The sequence below is a fragment of the Protopterus annectens genome, chromosome 5.part1 (genome assembly GCF_019279795.1).
Source record: "Protopterus annectens isolate FY-2018-M chromosome 5.part1, PAN1.0, whole genome shotgun sequence".
Lineage (NCBI taxonomy): Eukaryota > Metazoa > Chordata > Ceratodontiformes > Protopteridae > Protopterus > Protopterus annectens.
The window spans coordinates 480,125,637-480,150,133 of NC_056736.1; positions in this window are offsets into that span (position 1 = coordinate 480,125,637).

Below are 24,497 nucleotides of genomic sequence, written 5' to 3' on the forward strand. Positions count from 1 at the left end.
ATATGATGTATTAAAGCTATTCTGTCTCTTTTGGTAAACCATAAAAATGTTATTAGGCATGAGTTTATTTTTAATATGTTATATTGTATACTAATACATAATATGTGCCATGGCAAATTGTTTTTATCTATTTGCATTTTTTTTTGTAAATCAAATTCATTTATTGATGTTACAGTTAGTAATGCTTTCCAATTTGCAGAATAATTTGGACTTATCCAGTCTGAGATTGTTTTAGATATTGATGCTTTTATATATGTTTCTATATCAGGAAAGTTTAATCCTCCCTTTTTCCATGGTCTGATATGATGTATTAAAGCTATTCTGTCAATTTTGGTAAACCATAAAAATCTTATTAGGCATGAGTTTATTTCATTGAGTATATTCCTTTCTGGTAACAGTTGTATTGCCAAAGCTGGGTTCACTATATAATTTCGAAATACTGATATCTCGAATATCAGTATTTTGAAATTATAATCATGAACCACCAAAATGCCGAAACTAAAGAATCCCGAAACCAAGAATCACGAACCCAGCACACTCCGTTCCTTAAGCAAGAATCACTGAGCTGTTAATGACAATCAACTGTGTAGAACAAGCTCTGTACCTTAAGCAAGAATCACTGAGCTTTTAATGACAATCAGCCACTAATATGGGGTTCCAAAATGCAGTGAAATGTCTTGTTGCTTTGGCATTCCTGCCAGAAGAAGACGTTACTGATGCTTACTTTCAGTTAAAAGCTACATTTCCTGCTCTAGTTGAAGCATTAGTAAAATACTTTGGTGATCGGTATGTTGTTGGATGGAGACATCACTTTAGTACAAGATCTGCATCTATATCACGATTCCCTCCTCTCTTTCCTGTTAAATTTTGGAACGTGTACAAGCTTAATCAGATTGGGTTACCTCATACACAAAACACAGTGGAGGCATGGCACAGTAGACTTAAATGTCTTTTAGGAGCTACAGCAACCAATCTGGCTGTTATAATGGAAACTTTAGCTAAGGAGCAAGACAGAGTGAATGAATTAAGAGTACGTCTCACTACTGGAAGCCCACCCAGTCCAAAAAGAAGTCAGCTTGTGATTCGACAAAGGAAGTTTGACACTGTGTTGTCTAACAGCCATGAATGTAGCTCTCTGAACTTTCTTAAAGCTATTGCGTGGCTACTGAAGTTTTGAGAATAACAGAGGGGACGTTTCCAAATGTCTACATCTATATTTATTTTGGCAAACGTCTACGACGTTAAATAATCTCACTCTGATGGTGTAATGTAATGGTGGAGGGTTTTAAACTGCAAATAATAAAGGCATATGCAACCTTTTCATGATTTCAAGTCTTCGATATTTCATACTTCATTCAAATAAACTTTCTGCATTTTGGAGGTTCGTGATTATAATTTTGAAATACTGATATTCGAGATATCAGTATTTCAAAATTATATAGTGAACCCTAAAGCTATATATAGAATCTTGGGAAGTAAAACCATTTTTATTAACTGTAGTCTATCTTCAAATGTTAATATTATTTTGTTCCACTTTTCCAGAGATTTTAATTGTATTGATGATATTATTGTAGTTTTTTGAGACTAATTCATTATTATCCTTGCATAACTCAATTCCTAAATATTTTAAGGTAGATTGTGACTTCCCTTCATCTGCAATTCTTTTTTTTATTTAAAAATAAAAAAAAAAAATTTTTGATTTATTGAAATGGAGTCCTGAAGTCCTGCAAAATGTGTCAATTAAAATATTTAATTCTTCTAACGTCTCTTTTGTATTGGACAATGTTAATAATATGTCATCAGCAAAGAGCATTAGTTTAAAATTGTATTGTTCATAAACATCTACTCCTTTGATTTTTGTATTGTTATGTATTGAATCTTCCAATATTTCAATAGCCAAAGCAAATAGAATCAGTGACATGAGACATCCTTGTTTAGTACCTTTTGTTATATGTAGAGATTCAGAGGTGAAAGGGTCTATCTTAACATATGCTAAATTATTTGTATATATATTCTTTAGCAGATGAACAAAGGAAGGAGGAAATTCAAATACCAGAATTTTGAATAAATAGTCCCAATTTAGGGAATCAAAGGATTTCTCTATATCTAAGCCCATTATGAGTGTTTCTTTATTTTCTTTATTAACAATAATCTATAAGCAAAATTATCCTTTTAATATTGTCATGTGTGTGTCTATAATATATTTTTATTTATTTTATTTATTTATTTTATTTTATATTTGTTGACTGGGATAGTCCGACTGGATACATGTCCATTTTCAAGAGAGGCCTGGGGAGAAAACATCCATGGTACAAGCAGAAAGAAATTACATGGTTCATGTTAAACACTGTTTACAGACTCTTTATATAAGCAAGTTATACAATTTCCAAAGTTTAAGAATTCACAAGGTAAAAGACCTAGAATTTGCGACACATCTGAATTGCAATAAAAGTATTAGACTCCATCATAAGGAGAGAGCTAGTCAGGCTTGGTACAAGGACATAGCCGGTTTAGTTTCAAATACTGAGTCTTTTCTTAAATTGACTCAAGGTGGATTCTAGGGTGATGTCAGCAGGGAGAGAGTTCCAAGTTTTACCTGCAGAGTTGGCAAACAGAGAGATGCCAGCTGAATTATTAGTTTTGACAGTTTGAATTAGCAATCTATTGGAAGAGCGAAGAGGTCTGAGATTGTTGTAGAGGTTAATAATGTTTTTAAGTGCAGGTGTATTGTCAGGTTGGTTAAGTAATTTATGTGCCACTGTGCGTTGGTTGTACTGAATTAGGCTGGGCAGTTCTAACCACCCAAGATAGTTTAGGTTGTTACAGTGGTGTTTCCTGAAGGCCATCCTGGTGGCAAATCTGGCAATGTGATTGTAGCAGCTAGAAAGTTTAAGATCAGTTTTGCTTAAGTTCGTGAGTAGAGGGGATGCATAGAGAAGAGTAGATGAGATCATGCAATGGCAGATCTATCTAGTGGGGTTAGGAAGGGTTTAATCTTGTATAGTGACCCAAGTTTTTTATTGATGGTTTTGATAGATTGGTTGACATGCATATCAAATTTAAGATTATTATCTATGATAACACCTAGAAGTTTTGTATAGGTGTCTGGGGAGATTGTGGTGCCATTGTTAGATTTTATGGAAAAGGATAATGCGGTGGACCTGCAAGTAGGTGAGAAAAGTAGCAACTTTTTTTTATTGGGGTTTAAGATCAGACGACGATCAGAAAGCCAGTGTTCAACTATGTTAAAAGCTTTTCTGGGTTGATGCCCACAGATCTGACTGGGATGTAGCAGAGCAAATTAGAGCGGAGTCATCTGCATATTGAATACAGTTAGCATTTGGGATAACTGTGTAGAGGTCATTAATGAAAATGGAAAACAGAAGAGGTCCTAGTATAGAACCCTGGGGGACACCCAGGGTATTAGTTAGGAAGTTAGATAGTTTGTTTTGCCATAGGACGGCCTGTTGTCTACCACTCAGATAAGATTGGAACCATTGAAGAACTTTATTATCTAAGCAAATTGTTTTCAGTTTGATCATTATTTATTATTTTGGACAGTGGTATTTTCATTCTGTTAGTTACTATCTTATAGTCATTTAATAATGATATAGGTATATATGAGGTACAGAGATTTGGGGATTTGTTTTCCTTTAGGATTGGTGTGATTAAGGAATATCTCCAAGAGGGTGGTATTAAAGCTTGTGACTGAATTTCTAATAGAGTTTTATGGAAGAGGGATAGTATCTTTGAAGGAAAAAGTTTATATATTTCCATAATTTTGCCATCTATACCAGGAGCTTTATTATTTTTACCCTCTTTTACTGTATCTGTAATTTCTTTGTAGGATATGGGTGCTTGCAGATCTAGTTTTAATTTTTCGGCTATTTTTTTATATTAGAACATTTTTCATCTAGATTTAATTGATGGATATGCATATTTTCTTTTTGGAAATGTTCCATATAATGATTTCTATAGGTATCAAGAATGTCACCTATATCCGAGACATTTTCCCCTTTCTTTTCATGGAAGATACTTTTAATATTATTAGCTTTTGATTGTATTTTGATTCTTGTGGATACATTATGTGGATATTTGGGAGAAGTGGCCAAGGTATTCATTTTTCGTTTTTCTAAAGCTAAACTACTTTTATGTGTTAGAATTGCATTGTATTTATTCTTTAATACTTCTACTTTCTTTTTCATCTCCAAATGATTTTGATTTTTTCAACTTTTACTGACAAAAATTTGGATTGAAGATTTAATAATTCAGAATCCCATTCTCTAATTTTTATACCAAATTAAGGTTTTACCATATATGTAAGCTTATAATGAGTCCCATATCCTTATTTTATTTATCTCTGTGGTATAATTAATATATAAGAAGAACTGTAATTCAGAAAATAACCAGGGTTTGAACTCTTTAATTTTAGTTATATATGCTGGAACTCTGGAGTTAAAGATTGATGGTTTGTACCCATTTTGAAGTTTAGTATCAATGACTTGTGGTGTGAAAAGGGGCAGGGAATGATTGAAAAAATAATGATTTTTAGAATGTTAGTCATAGGCAGCAAATATTTTATCTATTCTGGTTTGGGTACCAAATCTGTGATCTTGATGGAAAAACAACAAAGATTTATCTTCTTTAAATTTGAAAGTATCTACAAAATGAAATGATTCTACCCACTTGTTTAAAGCTTTAGATACAGCAGATGTATGCAGCGGTCTTTTATTTGTAGTTTCATAAATATCAAATATACAGTTAAAATCTCCTCCTAATATTAAGTTGCCTTTATAATTATTGGAAATGAAATCCAAGTGTTTTTTAACAGTTCCTGATCCAGTGCCTGGGAACCAGTATAGATTGGCCTAGGATCCATATTCTGTTATTATATTTAACTAGTACTAATGCCATAAGGCCTTCTTTATCTTCATACTTATAAATGATTTCTGGATTAATCACATTTGCTTTCCATAAAATTGTTACCCTTTTGTCTTTGTCTTATAAGTGGATTAAGCCAATATCATATATTCCTTAGGATTCCATTTGCAATCGTCATTTGTTTTGAAATGAGTTTCTTGAAAGAAGACACTTTTTGCTTTGTTCAGTTTTATATTTCAGTAGATTAAATATTTCAGTAGATTTGATTTATTGCTAGGATTGTTTAAGCTACTGGTATTTAATGATAATAACGTTAAATCCATCTTAGGTTATTTATACTATGTTTTTTTTTTTGTTTTATTGTGACTATTAAACATTTTCCTCTAATAACTATAAAGTATATGTTTGAGCTTTTAAAGGAAATTATCAGTTTTATACTTTGAGTGTTTACTAATAAAGTAATGTTTTGGTCAGGCATACTAAAAATGTTTTTGTGAAATAAATTTAAATTAATAAATGTTAACAAAACTAAGATCCACACTAGCCATGGAATGAAAATCATTCCTAATTTGATGGATAAACCTAAGCCCATCAGATTATCACTCATACCTTGACAATCCATAACATCTGAGCTCCATAAATTGAATTATCATATGGAGAATATTTGCAATAGGTATAAGCAATATTTATATTATTTTGAACAGATGTAGTACTATTGCAGATTAGACAGAATTCTAATACAATATAAATGCCTACTTGTTGTATAAGCAATTAATATTTACATGAAAGATAGACGACAAGCAATTCAATCATAGTAAAGTAGGATTTATCATATATAAAACCTCAGTAAAAGATTATATCAGAGTTAATTAACATATTCAGCCTTATTGATGAAGTTTTTCAAAATGTATTACTTAATATAAATAGATGGTAATAATATTTATACCTCATGTTTATAATACAATGTATTTTACTGGATATATCAGAAGTTATATTTCATTGTTTGCCAATCACTTTGTTTGTTGCTAACTTACTTAAAGCATCAAGTTTGTTTTATGTGAACATTGATGAAATTTAGTGCATTTTAATTATCAGTGCATCCCTCTTCCCCCCATTTCCTACACATAAGGATTTTCATATCTGGCATTTCTTATTATAAAATGATTGAAGCTATATGTTAAAAACAACAAATTCACTTATTGTGATTAATGATTACACATGCCCTTTCCATATTTATAAATTGTCATTTAATGGCATGTACTGAAAGTTTTTAGATTTAAATGGCAACATTCTATATTGTATAATCAAAAAAGGTTAAACTGAGTGATTATTGTCAATTTAATACTATTTGTTCAGAATGTGATTGTTACATTCTGTGACATTCCTAGTTCAAGCTTCTATTGTTTCCCTCGAACAACTTTGTCAGCTTGATGTCATGTATAAAACATTAGTTACCTTGGTAACAGCTTAAGTATTATGTATGGTCAAGATGTGTTACAAAACCACAATTCAAGTTAAAGCAATTATATGACTTGTTATGCACATTTACTTATATGAGAAAATCATCGTGCTTCCCCTTGATGTTCAATATAGTGTATGTCATTTATGACAAGTTAAAATAGTAGTGTTATTATACTCAAGCCCATGTTATTAAACTGAGTGTCTATTGTCAATTTAATACTATTTGTTCAGAATATGATTGTTACATTCTGTGACATTTCAAGTTCAGGCTTCTATTGTTTCTCTTGAATAACTTTTTCAGTTTTATATCTTGTATAAAACATTAGCTATCTTGGTAACCGCTTAAGTATTATATAAGGTCAAGATAGGTTACAGAAACTACAATTCAAGTTAAAGCAATTACATGACTTGTGATGCATATTTACTTATATAAGAAAATCAGCATGCTTCCCCTTGATGTTCAATGTAGTGTATGTCATTTATGACAAGTTAAGACAGTAGTGTTATTATACACAAACCCATGTTATTAAATCCTGTCTTTAATTCAGCAACCTGTTTCATCTTATATGATGATTATATATTTTATGTTTAGATTTACTAAAATCATACATTACATAACTATTGTGTTTTATTTTATTTTTTGGCTGTTGCTTAGTTATTTGAGAGACCACAAGCTGTAATATTTGTTATTATTAGCTCCTTCCAAGCATGTTTATACAGTCTGTAGACTTTAAATTATGAGACCCTTCTAGTTTCTTATTTGTTGTAAGTATATCTCCATCCTTACATACACACATATCAGTACTTCAACCATGGGCAATAATGCTCATCCAGTTTTGTCAGAATACCATTCACTAATTCATGTGGTGTGTTTCCAGGCTGTTCTTAAATATCCAAACCAATATTTGTCCTGTTCCATTTTACCAACCCATTCCATGGAGTGGTCACTCTGCCAGTGAACCACTCAACACACCCTCCATTCTCACAGATATTTTCATGAAGGAAATCTGATGACTCTCTAGCACTTCCAGGCAACCCCAAACACCCCTAGAATCAGCTATTCCCATATGCCCAGCACGTGCGAGCAAGCTCACAACCCAGATGACCACAAAGTGTACTGCACAAGACTAAGTGCTCTTAGTCTTTCACAATAACTCAGACTTCCACTCTTATGTAAAGCCTTAATGTGTTTAAACCAAAATACATTTTAAAGATAAAATTGCACTTATTTTTTTATCAAGAATCAACTTCATGACCTAAACAAAGTGTTGGGATACCATCAATATGTGTACACGTGGTTTAAAACAGCCCTTTTATTATATATATATATATATATATATATATATATATATATATATATATATATATATATATATATATATATATATATATATATATTTTTTTTTAAACTAAAAACGTCATTGCCGAGAATCATCTTGGAGGATCCTCAGAGCCATTAAGCATTATTGTCACTCTGTCTCTGTTACCATAGCAACTTGGGAGCATCTGTTTCTGTTAGTGTGTCTGTGTACTGCATACCAGAGGCTCGCAATGCACCTGAAACAAAGCTTCACTTCACTGCATCTTCAAGCCTAAATTCCCTCCTTTTCAGTGAGGCAGCAGCCAGGAAAAGAAAAGAGAGCAAACAGATAAAAAAAACCTCCCAACAAGCTGCCACAACAAGAGGAAACACAGTCCTCCAGGCGGGCTTCAGCCCTCCCACCTCTCACTCAGGAGATGTACAAACAAACCATTCTCTGCCAAAATATCCAGATCCAGGCTAAAACACCAAGTGTCTCTTCCTAATTCACAAGTATCAGTAAACCTCGATCACAAGCCACAACCCACAGCTTCCCGGAGATGAAAACGGCAACATATAACAGCTGCCAGACATAGCTGCATTAACATGCACCATGTCAGGCTTAATCAAACAGCACTTGAAGCTATGATACCTGCCATAATTGATATTAATTATATTTAGACAGAATAATGACATTTGTACTAGCTGCCAGACACGGCTGCATCCACGCACACCATATCAGGATTGATCAAACAGCGCTCGAAGCTATGATACCTGCCATAATTGATATTAACTATGTTTGGACAGAATAATAATGACATTTGTACTAGCTGCCATAAACTGCTGCATCCACGCACACCATATCAGGATTGATCAAATAGCACTTTTGGCTGTGATACCTGCCATAATTTATATTAACTATATTTAGACAGAATAATGACATTTGTACTAAGAGCTTGCTACTATTATTCAACCAGGATATACATGCCATTTCTAAATCATACTTTTACTGAAGAAGGCATTAGTCTCCATGACAGCATTTTTTTTTTCAAAACAATCTACTGTTACTGCTATTATATATGCTGTTAATTTGTTACATTTAAGTCTGAACTCTGATGAATGGTACCTTGCTGAATTAATTAATTAATTACTTAAATTATTATAAGTAAAATCAATGAAAAATGAGCAAGATAAGTATTCACTGAGTTCAAGTAGGGGAATAGAAACTTCTATGTTTGTATTATATGTTGCATTGTTTGGCTTGTATATAATGTAAATAGAAACCCATCTTGACCTGCCTTTGTTTGTGAAGAATTATTAGACTTTTTGAACATTCTGAGTAAATCATTATTGTTTCTCAGTTGTTTAAAAAACCTCTCTTTTTTAAATAAAAACAGATGACAAGTGATGTACCATATCAGTTGATACTTTGAGAGATGTAGTTGTAAGAGTTATTTTTTTGGATCAGCTATCTTGGAATCCATTTTTTGTTTCTTCTTTCTAGCATCAGTCTAAGGATTTGTTTCTTCTATTCTTTTAAGAGTAGGGGCCATCCATTCCATTTCTTCTGGGATAGACAGTATGTTGTTTTTTTTTATGAATATAGAAGCTTCTTCTACGTCATTAAAGGTTTTCATCTCATTGGCAAAAAGTATTTTTATCTTGTCTGGAAAGGCCAGCTGTGCTTTAATGTTGTTTTGTTTCAACAATTTTATTATTGGCCAGACTTTTTTCTTTTGTTCTAGTACAAACAATAATCATTGTCGAACCTTATCAGGCTTTGATTGTATTCTCCAAGCAGATTTTAATATTAGTTCCTTGTCCAGAAATGAAAGAAATTGTATAACTATGGATCTAGATGGAGTATTTGTTGAGTTAGAAGCAGGTTTCCTCAGTGCTCTATGTGCCCTTTCAATTCCAAATGAAATTCCCTCTTTCAAGTCTAAAACTTCAGGAATCCATGTTTTTAAGAATGAAATAGTGTCTTCACCTTTAGTGTTTTCAGGCAGACCAAAATCCTTATGTTATTTCTCATTTCCCTGTTTTCTATATCATCTATTTTGTTAATGAGCCATGTATTCTGTTTAAGCAGAAATTCTTTTTGAAATTCTTCCTCTTTGAGTCTCCCTTCTATGTCATTTAGAGAAGTCTCTATAGTTGTTATTTTTGTATGGTGTTGCTGTAATATTTCCTTAAGAATATCAATCTGTTTTTGAGAATTTAATTTGAGGTTTTCTAAGTCATTTTTAAAGCCATCCATCTTCAAAGATAGCTCCTGTAAGGTAGATGTCATCAATTGCATTTCTTTTTTCAAAGCAGCATCTGGATGAGAATTCCTTGAGTTGTTCAAATTCAGTAACTCAATATATCTCCAAGTTACTTGACAGGAACATTTTTGTATATCTCCACCAAAATTGATATCTATGTAGTTTAGTAGTTTATCTATAGATTTCTGATGTGTAAAACTTGAAAATAATAACATTTTCTTTTGTTATTATACTAGGTTATGGAGCTCTCAAAATTCATTGCTCTCGGTTGGCCATCTAGGCTCCGCCCCAGCATGAATTTTCTGAAGGGTATAAAGTCTAAAACTCAAATGTCTGTCATGATTTTCTAACTTTACTCTTCAATGATTTGACACTAATTTGCCAGAAAGCCACAATTTTAAAAGGAACAGACCAAAAACTATAAGGCAAAAATCTGGACATTCTGTGAAAATCTGTACAGTTGAGAGCATAAATGCTAGTAGATTAGCAAGCACTCTAAGTCTGTAGGCGTGTCCATTAGCTCTGTAGCAGTGTCCACTGAAACCAACTCACTTTAGAATTACTTTGTTCTAAATTCAGGCATAAGGGAGTAATAAACTACTGAAAAATACAAAAATGTTTGTCTTTTCAGCAAGCTGGGAAAATGAGGATAAGTCTACCTTTTACTATTGTATGTATAGATACATACTGTTTAGTGTGAAAATACAGCTATTAAATGCACTGCATGCTATTTTTAAATAGCATGTTTTCATCATTATATGCATATGACATATAACTCATTTTATTTTTTCAAGAAAAACATCCTCCTGAAAGCTGTTGAAATGTTTTACTAAACTCCTGTGTGCCAAAACCATCATAAAGCTTTGCCTAAAGTGCAGAATGAGAAAAGGGAGAAGAATGGATGTATACATGAAACGCTGTATATTTATTTCCTTATAAAAAATGAAGCATAATTTAATCATATTGAACAGAACTGATTGTGTCCCACTAGTAGTGCTGTCTAAAGGTTCAGTACTTAAACAGTGACCTACAACATTAGAGCTAACTCTGCAGCACAGAGTGATAAAGCCCTGGCTGCAACTCAGATGTCTCAAGATTAATTAGTGGCAAAAGAAGCTGGAATAGCCAGGGACGGGTGGGCAAATGATGTGTGGCTTACATCAGTGCACTCTCCTTGGAGGAGGGTTGTGTTGGTTTCTCCCCTTGTGGTGAGTTTCTCGGCTCTAGGGAAATGTCATAGGCTGCTTTGTTGAGAACAGGTTTCAAAAACAAGTTCCAAGCAGGAGAGACATGTGGGTGGCTCTGTCGAAGTCATGCAGTAGCTTTTGTGGAGGAGTGTCAAAGAGCAGGTACACGTCCACATCAAGGGCACTGTAGATGTCCATGTCAGCACTGGGAAGTTGGGGTAAAGTTCATCAAAATGTGCCCCTAATGGCTGCCAGGAAGATGGCTCCATGACTGGTTCTTGCCTCACAGGGAGTTAATGGATTGGGAACAGCTCTTACCCTATGAGGCATGACTAGGACAATAGATCACTGTGAGCTAATGGTCAGCAGGCAATTAAATGTAATTAAAAAAGAAAAGAAAAGATTAACCCTGTACAATTTATTGAATAAATATGCATAACACATCAGGAACTTCACATTTGCAGGTGATTGAACATAGATGCTACTGGTCAACTACAAGTAGTTGAAATAGCTCTGAGTCATAAAGACAATAAGTAAACTGCTAGCCTAAAAGAATATGGCTTGCCTTAACAGGACACTGCATGCAACAGTATATGATAGGATCATGAATAAAGGGATGGAAAGGAAACTGAATGATGATGTAGAGGAAGACGCAGCGGGATGCCCTTGCATTACGAGGTCGGAATACAAGCCATGTTCCATTCTCTGACATTATTGTTTACCTGTTTGGTCCTATCTTTAACAGCTAAGTATATGTGAAAGACCTATTTTGTCAATGGATAATTTATACAAGTGTGTTTCACCTTGATCTGCCATCAATAGATTATCTGTCAACCTGTGGCCTCAAATCAATGGATAGATTGCAACAGATAAAGCTGAGTGGCAGGAGACATCGTATCCTTCTGATAGCATATGACCATTGCTCTGATTAAGACAAGCAGGGCTTGGATGACGTTTAAAAAATGAATAATATGGTACCATTTAAGGATGGCATATATATCTATATCTATATCTATCTGTCTCTCTCTTTATATATATATATATATATATATATATATATATATATATATATATATATATATATATATATATGTGTGTGTGTGAGTGTGTGTGTGTGTGTGTGTGTGTGTGTGTGTGTGTGTGTGTGTGTGTGTGTGTGTGTAGATGTATATATATATATATATATATATATATATATATATATATATATATATATATATATATATATATATATATAAATATAAATATATATATATCTATGAAGACTGAAAAGAAATGAGATGCTTTATGTGGGATAAGTTTATTTAATCATGTGTTATTTTCTCCCTATTTGTTTTCTAAGACTGTGCTACAGCACATATTATCACATCACTTTTCTTTAATGCTGTTATTGAGTACCTCTTCTTCAGAAAATTCCAGACAACATTGTAACAGAGCATTGTCTGCATGATTATCTCTTCAGAGATGATAGACTACTTACGGATGTCTATTGCATATTTTTATTTGTGCATCCTTAAGTTTCTGCTGTATGTTTCAGTTGCAGTGCAAAAATAGCCTTAATGAAACAAAATTACATTAATTCTAATGCTTCTGTCACAACTACTCTTTTATGAAGGTTTATATAGACAAGTAATTTCTGTAAAAATTACCGTAGATTAGATATATGATGATAGGTATTCTCTCAAAGCTACAGAATGTGTCTTTTGTCACTGTTTCATAGCCTCATAGTTTTATGGGTTACTGATGCCAAGTTTATTAGCTTTTGAGAAGCATCACTTTCATCAGCCCATGTACACATTTCCTCCTATGCAAGTAGGTTAGCCAATTGGTTTTGAATTCTTTGAGTGATGACATGAATTCAATTTAACTGGAAATTTGCTATGCAGAAGGAGAAATCAATTTGTAAAGCACTCGTCCTTCATTTTTCTACTGTTATTGTTTACCTTTAAGTAAAGATTTCCATAGTTGGTAAAGATCTGACAACTGTGTATTTTAAGCCCATGGTTTCAGACAAGACAGTTTCTGGCATTGCCTTATTTACAGGCCAAATGTCACTGTTTTGAAATAGAAAGATGAAGAATATAATTACAGATATTGAGGCATTTCTGAATATTTTCTATCTGGTAGTTGTTTGATTTTTCTGTACTTAGAATCTCTGCACATTTTTGGCCCTATTCAGTACCCTATGTGAAGATTGCAGAATGCAACATTTTTTTACAAAGATCAATTGAATTAATAAGGTATATATGGGTAAAATTATTTCCCAAGGATGACTTGAAATACAATTTACTGTCAAATGTTCTATGTATATGAATTTTGCTGGTGTTTGACACGCACTGTTCACAGCTTATCATTATCTATGCTTCTCAGTTCTTAGATTTTAAAATTAGTCTTAATGATGCTCTATTCATTTTCTAATTTAGTTTTTAGTAAACCCAATCCTTTTTGCCAAACTGCATAATGCTGTATTTGTTTTCAATAAAGTTTATTAAAAGTACACCAAGCATGTACTGATTCTAATACATTCTTTTCTACTTTTGCACTCTTCTGCATTGCATGTTATTCACAACCTACTGCTTATCCTTTTGCTAGCAAAGACAAAAATAAATAAAGTGGCATTTTCCCATCTAATGGTCACTGGTGTGCTTTACAAACCATGTCAAATTATGAGTTAAATTTTTGCAGGATTCTTAACAGTTCTACTAGAATTCAATCACTTCCTACAACCTTTTCATTAACAAGGCATTCTGGGATGATTTACTTTTAAATTCTAGAATGTCAGGCTCTAGAATATGCATTTTTATGTTTCAGAAATATTAGCAACCTTCTTATAAGGTTCTTATACAATTCCATCTGTGAATTTCTTCTACCTCTTCCTAAAATCAGCTACTTCTGTTAGAGTCCCCCCATCTTTGCTTTTTATCATGACTATTTTAACCTCAAAGTTTCTTTTAACATCACTAATCTTTCTGAGGATATTTCATCTTTCCTGTTCTATTATGCTCTTAGTTCTCTGTTCTGATTATTTAAATATTTCCTCCTTATCTCTTCATGATACAGTCAAAAACTTTTCATCTTGTTTGACATATTTTCCTATCTCCTTTGCCTTTGCCTGTCCTTCTTCCCTCAGTTACTTTTTGGGGGTCCATAAACATTTTTTTTCTTCTTAATCTTCATTGGGATTGCTTCTTGTTGCCACCTCCTAGACAATATCGCACATGTTGATCTATGCTGTCTCATTTACTATATTCACTAGATCTATTCTTTTAAATTTGTTCCTTATTTCCATTAAATATTGATATGGAACACTGTATAACTTGTGTTTAGTTGGCTAAGAAGGTTTTCTTGTCTCTTTAATTTGATTATAAAGTTTATGATAAAAAAATCTGATGGTCTGAGCCACATTAGGTATTATTTCCAGGATGTGCTGCAGATGCTCATAAAGCTGTATGCATTTCATATTTTTGGAACAGATAGCTGGACCATAAACTTGCATCTCTGTTGTAGTGAATGGTTGTTCTTTATGTCTGAATGATTTTATTTTGTCATTTTTTTTAGATTGCATCACACTTTTATTAACTGCAATATTCATAGCCATATAAAAAAGACATGATGATTATCTGATGCAAAATTACACATTCCCGTCTATTTTAATTCACTAGCATTCAAACCATCAATGTTTGCTTTTGCCATTTTATTTTTAACCACATCTGTTCTACCTTGGATCACAGTGATTACTTTTCATGTTGTAATGGCATGTAGTTCCTTGTAGCAAAGTTCTTTTCTTTCAATTCCCCAATAGGTATTCCAGATTTGTTCTATTAGCATAATCTCTTGCTAATGTTAAAAATCTACTATCATTTGTTTGATATTTCTTTCTTTTTTTGGTGGTTCTGCTCCGCTGATAAATGCCTCGTAATCTTGATCTCTTCCACATTGGATTTTTCGAATGCCATCTATAAATCGCCAAATTGTTGTATGATCTACTCCGAATTCTGTTTGCATTTTTCTGTGAGTAGCTTCTACATAGTTGTTTGTTCGGTGTTCTCCGTTTAAGGTTCTGTCATACACTGACCATATTTTAGGTGGAAATATTGGATTTTTTCTTGTTCCTCTGCGATTTGGTCGTCCAATATAGTTATCTTCAAACCAGTTTAGCACAGGTTGCAATGCTTCTGGTATGTTCTCTGCTAAATCTTCTATAGCATTCTCTATTTCATTCAGTGGTACAAAGGCGAGTGCTGGAATCATTCTTGCTTTTAGTGCAAATTCACTATTTGTATTGTACTGGCCTAGCAGTCCTTCATGTGATATAACCTCTTTCATGTTTTGTACTAGGTGGAAAAAGCATCCGTGGATTTCTGTTGTTGGATATGCTGTTTTTATAACATTTTAATATGGCTATTTCGTAGTATGTTGATATTGAATTTGGTTTGAGGTTTGGCCAAATGTCCTTTATTCCTTGAAACATTCTTTCATATGTTTCTTTTCTCTTGTCTGGTAATAGACAGTCAGCTATTGGAATAATGAATCCGCTTCGTTCACTCATTATTACGTACACCTGTGAAAATAGTTGTGGTGCTATTTTGAATGTTCCATCTATGAATATTTTTTTATTAGATGGCTCCATGTACTTGTTCTTTCTCTCCCAAGTATTAAAATTCTTTTTTGATCTTCTTCTCCTGAGTCAGTAGAAAGTTTTCATTTCTTCCATATATTTTATATTTCTCTGGCATTATTAAGGAGCATAAATCAATTGGTTGTATTGGAGTTTATTAACTGTTTCTCTTTTTTCTTTTTATTATTTTTTTCATTGCATCACTATTTGGTAGTTTACCTTTCACTGCTTCTGTAGTACCTTCCATTGCAGTGTTAATGATCATTGCTGGAATTTCTATTGTGTTTTCAGCCCTTTCTTTAATGGTTGTTTTTATCTTCTTCGCCTCTTTTTCTAACACATCACTTCCGTGACTGTGCTCATGTAACATACCCATTACCTCATTTGTAGATACACTTGTATGAAGTCTGGATTTACAGTTATAGAATGTTCTTTTGTCACATCTCCAAAATGTTATTGCCTGATCGTGGTTGTATTTCGCAAAGCAGTACAGATATCCATTATAACTTATTTTTTCTCGATTTCTTTTTTAGGTAATGTTCGACATGTTTAACTGATTCTCTGCTGGAGCTATATTTCTTTTTAATTTTTTTATGATAATATCTTACCATTGCAACTAGGTGGCAGTACACTAATGTATAATAATATTTTTTGTATGTGAGAACTTTCACAACCCTGCTGTGAACTTCCAGATGTCATTGCCCATGTTTACTTTATTCGTTCCTTTTTTTTTACTTGTTCATTTTCTTTTTATATTCCCAATAATTAATATCATAATATATAACTTTCAGTTCACCATAATTAATAAATTCCAGCTGCCTTTGTATTGCTGTGAAGCATAATGTCCGTAACAAAATATGTCTGGTGCCAACCTTCGATCAGTGTTATAAGCACTTACAGTATAAACTCAGCCCTGATTGCCTTTATTAAGATGTTTACTTTAAACTGTATTATTAAAATGAATTCTAACTACTATTATTTTAAGAGGTTTAAACTTATGCTACAGGCTTTCAAAATTGTAATATACTTCACATTCCTGTGGTTATTTCCCTCTCTTTCCTCTAGTACACTGGTGCAGTTAAAACTCCCTGTATTGACAAGACTTGAATGACAGCACTACATGTGCTGCAGCTTTCAAAGTGGTAAAGCACTTGGCTGGCCTATACTAACACATCCTCTCAGTCTAACTGGTAGTGCATGGGATCAGGCAAAGCTCTATGCATTACAAAGAAATACAATTTCTCAGAGACCCCAATCAAAACCCTGTTACAGGCTGCGTGCAAGATTTTAATTACAGCAGTAATGTCTCATCTGCTCACACTTCTTCAAAATATCCTCAGTAATATTTATTTTCTGCATATTACAACCAAGGTGTTTGCAACTTCCTCCATAGTGTAGCAGATATGAGAGATACAAAACATATGTGCTTACTATATTGCTACATCACAAGGATCAGATACATCCTTGTAGACTGACAGGACTTAGGGCCAATCAGCTCCATGGAACTTGGTACTTGAGACTTTTCTAGTCTACAAACTTTTCTCCTCTATTCACTGTGCTTTGCTGGCCCCCCCTTTCTTTCCAAATCTCCTGCAGTCAAGCACACAGGTGGAACACACAAAACTTATAGACTCATAAATCCCACAAGCCTTCGCCTTACTGAGGCTGGAGAAGGTGAATGGGTATGTCACTGAACGCCTTGTACATGTCCCGCTCATTACTTAAGCGGAAATTTAAATTCAACTGCTCTATTACTACTTCAGGTGGCCTGGGACTTTAAGTCATTTTGTGGTGCCAAATGCAGCACTCAGGCAAGAGTAAGTGCTTGGCAGTTTCAGAAATGAGTGATCTGTTGTCATTTTGTTTGTATTTTTTATTTATCTTTTGTGGCTTTTAAACTGTGCTTACTATACTTTTACTGTTGTTGTTTTTTTTTTCGTTATGTTTGCTATTGATACCTTTTGTGTTTTTCTATTGAGGAATTCTTTATTTTAGTAACAGAACTGCATTTAATTTGATGCTACTGTTTGGGTCCAACCGTCCGGGGTCAAATCGATTGGGGGCGAATCATTTGGGGGTGAAATGGCGGGGTCAAAACATCCTGCACCCCTCTAAGCTACACATCTTGAGAGATATTCTTTGATATTTATAGTGCTTACTATATAGTTATAAATATGTTTTCATATTTCTGTAAATATCATACAAAAGTGTATGTCTGGTTAACAAAAGTGTTCTAACAATACATGTCTAAGATGTACAACTTCCAAGACATGACAGTATGCCTTTGAAAGTTTAGCAAAAAATACTATTCAGAATTTATGTGCATTATAATATAGTATAATATTTGTAGAAAAAACTATGAATGCTCTATTATCACTGTAAAGAATACTTACTGATAATGTTGTTATTTGTACAGTTGTAATAACGTTTGTTGTTCACAAAATATGCAAGGATATATGCAGGCTACTACTGGTGTGATATTCCACACCACATAGCTGTTAATGAGTTAATGCGTTAGTGAGATTTAGGTCTGAAGAGTGTACCATAAATCCCTCATTCATTGCTATTTTATGTTCTTCAGAGAATGTGTTGGTCTGAAATGGAAAAATTACCCTTTTCACAGTATTGTGCATTTCCTTGCCATTAACTGGATATCCTCTTTCATTTTGGGCATGTTCCAATCTGTCTCTCTCCTTAATTTTTGCAGAGTATGCAGCTATGGTTAACAGATATGGAATTATTAGGATGACATGTAAAACAATGTGTTATGCGTGCTGTGCGTATAGGAATTGCAAATGCTTGTCATATAATGCTATATAACGAGTTACCTGGTATGGTGTCATGTGCCTTCTATAATTATATAATCTGTAATATGTAGAGCCTCACTTTTCATCTTTAATGTGGTCTTACATTTTACTTTGGAATTTTAAATGTGGCAAAATATTTTAAACATCAGTTTGTTTAGCATACCCTGTTGTTTGTCTTTCACACTGTTGCCTTCATTTTGCATACTATATTTTCGGTTTTAATTCCTGAGTTCCAAATGTTGGATTTTTAAATATTTTCCACTTAGGGCAGTCTGGTACTCAAGTAGTAACTCTCTGCTCAGTTCCAGCAATAGGCCTCCACAACTCCTCATGCCAAACAGTCTAATGAGGAATTGGAAATGACTATCCCAGATTTCAATGATTGGTAGGGTTCATTATGCCACTACACTTTGCAGTTGTATGTTAGCGTGGATCACCAGCGAAAAACTTCAAAGTATTAACATTGTTGACTATACTCCATGAGCCACAGCAGAGTAAGACTGATTTTATGCTGGCACTGGTTCCAGAAAGCCATATACTTCAGTACCAGGTTTTCCACATTGCCCAGATTGCTCAAAATGTCTCATGCTTACGTACAAAGAAATGGCATATAGATTACTGGTTTTAAAATTTAATATATATATATAGCACTTTGTCTATTTGTCTTTACAAATCCTTATCTGTTTAAAAAACTTGTGTCTCTAGTGCTTGCTGGCTGTAGGCTATTGTTTTAACTGAAGCATTTCCTCTGTGTAATTATCTTTTGGCTAGTGGGGGCTGGTTCCTTTGTGTTCTGAAAAGCTGTTTTGATATTTAAGCCCTAACATTGATAGGGGTTTCTGTCTTTACACACAGTGCAGACTAGAAAAGGAGTTGTTGACTGCAACTGAGCTGAACATATAAGTATCTTGCTTTTTTTGATTATTTTTACAGATTACTGGCTTTAAAATTTAATATATATATATAGCACTTTGTCTATTTGTATCTTTACAAATCCTTATCTGTTTAAAAAACTTGTGTCTCTAGTGCTTGCTGGCTGTAGGCTATTGTTTTAACTGAAGCATTTCCTCTGTGTAATTATCTTTTGGCTAGTGCGGGCTGGTTCCTTTGTGTTCTGAAAAGCTGTTTTGATATTTAAGCCCTAACTTTGATAGGGTTTCTGTCTTTACACACAGTGCAGACTAGAAAAGAAGTTGTTGACTGCAACTGAGCTGAAAATATAAGTATCTTGCTTTTTGATTATTTTTACAGATTACTGTTTTTAAAATTTAATATATATATATAGCACTTTGTCTATTCTGTATCTTTACAAATCCTTATCTGTTTAAAAAACTTGTGTCTCTAGTGCTTGCTGGCTGTAGGCTATTGTTTTAACTGAAGCATTTCCTCTGTGTAATTATCTTTTGGCTAGTGGGGCCTGGTTCCTTTGTGTTCTGAAAAGCTGTTTTGGTATTTAAGCCCTAACTTTGATAGGGTTTCTGTCTTTACACACAGTGCAGACTAGAAAAGAAGTTGTTGACTGCAACTGAGCTGAAAATATAAGTATCTTGCTTTTTTTGATTATTTTTACAGATTACTGTTTTAAAATTTAATATATATATATAGCACTTTGTCTATTCTGTATCTTTACAAATCCTTATCTGTTTAAAAAACTTGTGTCTCTAGTGCTTGCTGGCTGTAGGCTATTGTTTTAACTGAAGCATTTCCTCTGTGTAATTATCTTTTGGCTAGTGGGTCTGGTTCCTTTGTGTTCTGAAAAGCTGTTTTGGTATTTAAGCCCTAACTTTGATAGGGTTTCTGTCTTTACACACAGTGCAGACTAGAAAAGAAGTTGTTGACTGCAACTGAGCTGAAAATATAAGTATCTTGCTTTTTTGATTATTTTTACAGATTACTGTTTTAAAATTTAATATATATATATAGCACTTTGTCTATTCTGTATCTTTACAAATCCTTATCTGTTTAAAAACTTGTGTCTCTAGTGCTTGCTGGCTGTAGGCTATTGTTTTAACTGAAGCATTTCCTCTGTGTAATTATCTTTTGGCTAGTGGGGCTGGTTCCTTTGTGTTCTGAAAAGCTGTTTTGGTATTTAAGCCCTAACTTTGATAGGGTTTCTGTCTTTACACACAGTGCAGACTAGAAAAGAAGTTGTTGACTGCAACTGAGCTGAAAATATAAGTATCTTGCTTTTTGATTATTTTTACAGATTACTGTTTTTAAAATTTAATATATATATATAGCACTTTGTCTATTCTGTATCTTTACAAATCCTTATCTGTTTAAAAACTTGTGTCTCTAGTGCTTGCTGGCTGTAGGCTATTGTTTTAACTGAAGCATTTCCTCTGTGTAATTATCTTTTGGCTAGTGGGGGCTGGTTCCTTTGTGTTCTGAAAAGCTGTTTTGGTATTTAAGCCCTAACTTTGATAGGGTTTCTGTCTTTACACACAGTGCAGACTAGAAAAGAAGTTGTTGACTGCAACTGAGCTGAAAATATAAGTATCTTGCTTTTTTGATTATTTTTACAGATTACTGTTTGTAAAATTTAATATATATATATAGCACTTTGTCTATTCTGTATCTTTACAAATCCTTATCTGTTTAAAAGCTTGTGTCTCTAGTGCTTGCTGGCTGTAGGCTATTGTTTTAACTGAAGCATTTCCTCTGTGTAATTATCTTTTGGCTAGTGGGGGCTGGTTCCTTTGTGTTCTGAAAAGCTGTTTTGGTATTTAAGCCCTAACTTTGATAGGGTTTCTGTCTTTACACACAGTGCAGACTAGAAAAGAAGTTGTTGACTGCAACTGAGCTGAATTTTTGATTATTTTTACAGATTACTGTTTTTAAAATTTAATATATATATATAGCACTTTGTCTATTCTGTATCTTTACAAATCCTTATCTGTTTAAAAAACTTGTGTCTCTAGTGCTTGCTGGCTGTAGGCTATTGTTTTAACTGAAGCATTTCCTCTGTGTAATTATCTTTTGGCTAGTGGGGGCTGGTTCCTTTGTGTTCTGAAAAGCTGTTTTGGTATTTAAGCCCTAACTTTGATAGGGTTTCTGTCTTTACACACAGTGCAGACTAGAAAAGAAGTTGTTGACTGCAACTGAGCTGAAAATATAAGTATCTTGCTTTTTTGATTATTTTTACAGATTACTGTTTTTAAAATTTAATATATATATATATATATAGCACTTTGTCTATTCTGTATCTTTACAAATCCTTATCTGTTTAAAAAAACTTGTGTCTCTAGTGCTTGCTGGCTGTAGGCTATTGTTTTAACTGAAGCATTTCCTCTGTGTAATTATCTTTTGGCTAGTGGGGGCTGGTTCCTTTGTGTTCTGAAAAGCTGTTTTGGTATTTAAGCCCTAACTTTGATAGGGTTTCTGTCTTTACACACAGTGCAGACTAGAAAAGAAGTTGTTGACTGCAACTGAGCTGAAAATATAAGTATCTTGCTTTTTTGATTATTTTTACAGATTACTGTTTTTAAAATTTAATATATATATATATAGCACTTTGTCTATTCTGTATCTTTACAAATCCTTATCTGTTTAAAAACTTGTGTCTCTAGTGCTTGCTGGCTGTAGGCTATTGTTTTAACTGAAGCATTTCCTCTGTGTAATTATCTTTTGGCTAGTGGGGGCTGGTTCCTTTGTGTTCTGAAAAGCTGTTTTGGTATTTAAGCCCTAACTTTGATAGGGTTTCTGTCTTTACACACAGTGCAGACTAGAAAAGAAGTTGTTGACTGCAACTGAGCTGAAAATATAAGTATCTTGCTTTTTTGATTATTTTTACAGATTACTGTTTTTAAAATTTAATATATATATATAGCACTTTGTCTATTCTGTATCTTTACAAATCCTTATCTGTTTAAAAAACTTGTGTCTCTAGTGCTTGCTGGCTGTAGGCTATTGTTTTAACTGAAGCATTTCCTCTGTGTAATTATCTTTTGGCTAGTGGGGGCTGGTTCCTTTGTGTTCTGAAAAGCTGTTTTGGTATTTAAGCCCTAACTTTGATAGGGTTTCTGTCTTTACACACAGTGCAGACTAGAAAAGAAGTTGTTGACTGCAACTGAGCTGAAAATATAAGTATCTTGCTTTTTGATTATTTTTACAGATTACTGTTTTTAAAATTTAATATATATATATAGCACTTTGTCTATTCTGTATCTTTACAAATCCTTATCTGTTTAAAAAACTTGTGTCTCTAGTGCTTGCTGGCTGTAGGCTATTGTTTTAACTGAAGCATTTCCTCTGTGTAATTATCTTTTGGCTAGTGGGGGCTGGTTCCTTTGTGTTCTGAAAAGCTGTTTTGGTATTTAAGCCCTAACTTTGATAGGGTTTCTGTCTTTACACACAGTGCAGACTAGAAAAGAAGTTGTTGACTGCAACTGAGCTGAAAATATAAGTATCTTGCTTTTTTGATTATTTTTACAGATTACTGTTTTTAAAATTTAATATATATATATAGCACTTTGTCTATTCTGTATCTTTACAAATCCTTATCTGTTTAAAAAACTTGTGTCTCTAGTGCTTGCTGGCTGTAGGCTATTGTTTTAACTGAAGCATTTCCTCTGTGTAATTATCTTTTGGCTAGTGGGTGCTGGTTCCTTTGTGTTCTGAAAAGCTGTTTTGGTATTTAAGCCCTAACTTTGATAGGGTTTCTGTCTTTACACACAGTGCAGACTAGAAAAGAAGTTGTTGACTGCAACTGAGCTGAAAATATAAGTATCTTGCTTTTTTGATTATTTTTACAGATTACTGTTTTTAAAATTTAATATATATATATATAGCACTTTGTCTATTCTGTATCTTTACAAATCCTTATCTGTTTAAAAACTTGTGTCTCTAGTGCTTGCTGGCTGTAGGCTATTGTTTAAACTGAAGCATTTCCTCTGTGTAATTATCTTTTGGCTAGTGGGGCTGGTTCCTTTGTGTTCTGAAAAGCTGTTTTGGTATTTAAGCCCTAACTTTGATAGGGTTTCTGTCTTTACACACAGTGCAGACTAGAAAAGAAGTTGTTGACTGCAACTGAGCTGAAAATATAAGTATCTTGCTTTTTTTGATTATTTTTACAGATTACTGTTTTAAAATTTAATATATATATATAGCACTTTGTCTATTCTGTATCTTTACAAATCCTTATCTGTTTAAAAAACTTGTGTCTCTAGTGCTTGCTGGCTGTAGGCTATTGTTTTAACTGAAGCATTTCCTCTGTGTAATTATCTTTTGGCTAGTGGGGGCTGGTTCCTTTGTGTTCTGAAAAGCTGTTTTGGTATTTAAGCCCTAACTTTGATAGGGTTTCTGTCTTTACACACAGTGCAGACTAGAAAAGAAGTTGTTGACTGCAACTGAGCTGAATTTTTGATTATTTTTACAGATTACTGTTTTTAAAATTTAATATATATATATATAGCACTTTGTCTATTCTGTATCTTTACAAATCCTTATCTGTTTAAAAACTTGTGTCTCTAGTGCTTGCTGGCTGTAGGCTATTGTTTTAACTGAAGCATTTCCTCTGTGTAATTATCTTTTGGCTAGTGGGGGCTGGTTCCTTTGTGTTCTGAAAAGCTGTTTTGGTATTTAAGCCCTAACTTTGATAGGGTTTCTGTCTTTACACACAGTGCAGACTAGAAAAGAAGTTGTTGACTGCAACTGAGCTGAAAATATAAGTATCTTGCTTTTTTGATTATTTTTACAGATTACTGTTTTTAAAATTTAATATATATATATAGCACTTTGTCTATTCTGTATCTTTACAAATCCTTATCTGTTTAAAAGTTTGTGTCTCTAGTGCTTGCTGGCTGTAGGCTATTGTTTTAACTGAAGCATTTCCTCTGTGTAATTATCTTTTGGCTAGTGGGGCTGGTTCCTTTGTGTTCTGAAAAGCTGTTTTGGTATTTAAGCCCTAACTTTGATAGGGTTTCTGTCTTTACACACAGTGCAGACTAGAAAAGAAGTTGTTGACTGCAACTGAGC